This window comes from Panthera pardus, unplaced genomic scaffold (genome assembly GCF_024362965.1).
Source record: "Panthera pardus isolate Hobbes unplaced genomic scaffold, ASM2436296v1 HiC_scaffold_17, whole genome shotgun sequence".
In the NCBI taxonomy this organism is placed as follows: domain Eukaryota; kingdom Metazoa; phylum Chordata; class Mammalia; order Carnivora; family Felidae; genus Panthera; species Panthera pardus.
Window position 1 is genome coordinate 60,630,477 of NW_026526732.1, and position 3,605 is coordinate 60,634,081.

At 39.5% G+C, this 3,605-nt stretch overlaps 1 pseudogene; it reads left to right on the top strand.

Moving 5' to 3' along the window:
- The first annotated feature begins 786 nt into the window (after positions 1-786).
- Positions 787-1,293, top strand: LOC109263255 (ferritin light chain-like; annotated as a pseudogene).
- Positions 1,294-3,605: the final 2,312 nt, after the last annotated feature.

Consider the following 3,605-nt stretch of genomic DNA (forward strand, 5'->3'; position numbering starts at 1 on the left):
AGCAACAAAGACATCAACAACAATTCTGGTATACAGTATCTATTGAATGCTTATTACATGCAGACATTGATCTAAACATGTCACATTTCCCTGATTCTACTTGTACAACAACCTCTGAAAGAGGTACTCTAAGTTTCCCCTGAGGGAATATTAGGGAGGAAAGTAACTTATCCAAACTCACCACACTAGTAATGGTAGAACTGGGGTTTGGACCCAGACAATCTGATTTCAGATCTCATGCCACTTCTTGCTACACATACTTACTAACTCTCACTTGTAAAGGAGCTAAATCCCACTTACACAGTTGACCTTTGAACAACGCCAGGGTTAAGGGCATCAGACCCTAAAATTCTGTGCATAACTTTTGACTTCCCAAAAACTTAGCTACTAATAGCCTATTGTTGATCAGAAGACTTACGAATAACATAAAGTCAATTAACATACATTTTGTATGTTATATGTATTATATACTGTGTTCTTACAATAACATAAGGTAAAGAAAAGAAAATGTTATTAAGAAAATTATAAGGAAGAGAAAATACAATTATAGTACTATACTAATAAAAACTCTGTGTATTGGCAGTGCTCTCAGTAGTTCCAGGAATCTGCCTCTTGCTTCAACAGTTTTCAAATGGAATAGACTTAGGGATATCCCTTCTTCCAGCCTCCTACCATCATTCAACACCTTTCCCATTTGCAACTTTTGGAACCATCTTCTCAGCCATCCTCTGCCTCAGGACCAGCCAACACCATTTTTTGAACTTAGCTCCTTATTGCCGATCAACCATGAGCTCTCAGATGCCTCAGAATTATTCCACTGGGGTGAATTCAGGCCACCATTAACCACTGGTCAGCATGCATCTGCAGGCTTCCTACACCTACCTTTCTCTGCTTCTGTTTCCACAGTGGCAATGTGACTCTGGAGGGCATTGGCCACTTCCAGAGTTGGCTGAGGAGAAGCAGGAAGGCACCAACGAAAATCAAAGTGGCAACTGCACCCTCTTCCAGGATGTACAGAAGCTGTCCCAAGATAAGTGGGTAAAACCCCAGAAGCCATGGAATTCACCATGGTCCAAGAGAAGGACCTCAACCAGGCCCTTTTGGAGCTGCATGCCCCGGGTTCTGCCTGTGACAACCCCATATCTGTGACTTTCTAGAGACCTACTTCCTAGATAAAGAGGTGACATTCATCAAGAGGATGGTGACTACTTGACTAATCTCCACCAGCTAGCTGGCCCCCAGGCTGGGCTGGGTGAGTATCTCTTTAAAATTCTCACCCGTAAGCAGTATTAGCCCTCTCCAGAGCCCAGCAGTCCCATTTGGCATCCCCCTGGTGTCAAGGCTTTTGTCTAACCCTCTCCCAGCAGCCACTAAGCAGCTTTTTAACCACCTGGCACCTTCTCCCAAGCCCTGGGCCAAATGCAAACAAGAAAGCTTTCTGCAGGAAAAAAAAAAAATCCACATATAAGTGGATCTGCACAGTTCAAATCTGTGTTATTTAAGGGTCAACAGTACTTCAAAATCAATCCAGATTTCTCCAATAACCCTCTCTGCACCCCATTCTGGATCTAAAACTTAGCTAAGTATCCATCTTCTTTCCTCTCAAAGCGTTACTCATTCACCACACTTCTAGTATTATTTGAATTATCTATTTAATCAGTGTGTCCCACTAGATTTAAATTTCTTTAAGGCAATGATTTTAAAATGAGAGTGATTTTGCCTGCCAGGGAACACTTGGTAATATCTGGAGATACTTTGAGCTCTCACAGCTGGCAGAGTAGTGCTACTGGCATGTAGTAAGCATAGGTCTATGATGCTGCTAAACATTTTACAGTGCACAGGACAGCTTCCCACTAGAAAGAAATATCTGGCCCAAAATTTCAGCAGTGTTGAGGTTAAGAAACCCTTCTTTAAGGCAAGACCAGCCATAATTGTTGTATTCAGCACCCAATGCAATATCTGGTACGTAGCAAGTGCTCAATAGATGCTTGTGTAACAAACTCAAAAGATATTATAGGTTAGAAAAGTATGCTTAATTTTCTATTCACTTGAAAATTCCTTCCCTAATCCTCCCAGATTGAGTCCTCCATCCTTCATGAACTATCATCACCTTGAGTCACCTACCTAGAAAACCTCTTTGCATTAACACGTTTGTTAGATGGTGACCTCCTAATAGGTTTAGATGTCTTTGCATCTCAGTCTCTGGCTATACAAAACAGCTTTTAAATATTTTTAAAGAGTACATAGAGAAATACCATAATTAGGTAACTTGTTAGGAATGCATAGTTCCTCTTAGTCCCAAATCCTATAGGGCATGCAGCCACAAAGGGAAGAGGGTAAGATCATCCGGGTAGAATGAAAGCGGGTCCTGATGTACATCATTATACTTTATTTTCTAGTTTTCTATTAGGTAAGCCTCTAATATTCCATTGTATAGAAACTATTACAGCTGTCCCTACTCAATTTCCTCTCAAACTTACATTTCCTCCATTAAGATTGTGATGTTATTTTTATCTGTCTTTCACAGGTCTGAAAAAGCTTGTTGCTGAAACTGGTGTCAGGACACTCCACAGTAGGGAAGTTCTTGGTTTTCTTGCAGAGGTTTAAGCAAGCATTCTCCTGCAAACTTGCTTCAGGAAAAAGCTGTGATTTTTCTCATTGAAAACAGGAGAAATAGAATCAAGGACCATAAGTGGTTGTTCATGTTTAAGAACAAGAAAGTGAAAGTCTTTCTTGTAAGGCATTCAAAAATGTCTGTTAAATTTTATTGGGTTATTAACAACATAGCTTCTTCTCATTAATGGTTTGGTTTGAAAGCAGCCTAATATTCTAGTATTGGTAGAATAATGGTAATCTTCATGTCCATCATATTTTTGAGAATTATGACCTGTCATACTCTTTTCTTAGCTTAGTATTTCAGTCTTTCTTAGGTTGCCCAATCCTTCTTTCTGGTTTAAGATTTAATTAAAATGTTACCCTGGTGTGTTTTAACCATTAGATTAAAGACCATTTGTCATTAGATCATTCTTTCCATAGAAGAAAATGCCATTACAACTTCTACCTTTAGCTATGACAAAACGGCTACTAGCAGATCAAAACACCAAAAGCAACTAGAAAAGACAGATAATTTTTAAAAATAATTTTCGAGGTATTGGAAAGCTTCAAAGCAGCCCGCACTGCTGCTCCTTCAAAGGAGTCCTGGCACCCAGAGAAACAAAGTACTTATTGGAATGAGCTTGACATCCTATGTTCCAGTTTTCCCCTTTGAGGCATTTCCTAAATCTTTAAGGATTTTGGCACAAGAAACAAGAGACTGGTGAGTAAAAGAAGCAGAAATTAGTGGATGAGTAGAGCATTCAGTGGTCTCAAGTTTCTGGGGAAATACAATTTGAGTTCAGATCTGACAAGGCAACCAGGACTTGAGAGACAAAATATCTGTATTGAGGAAAGGCCAGTTTTTAATCAGTGGTGCTGGGGCTATGGCACACCTGCATGGGGAAAAAAAAAAAAGAATCCTGACCTTTACATTGCACCATCAAAACAAAAACAAAAACAAGTCCCTTCCAAGTATATTTTAGGTTTAAACGTAAAGTTCAAAAGTGAAA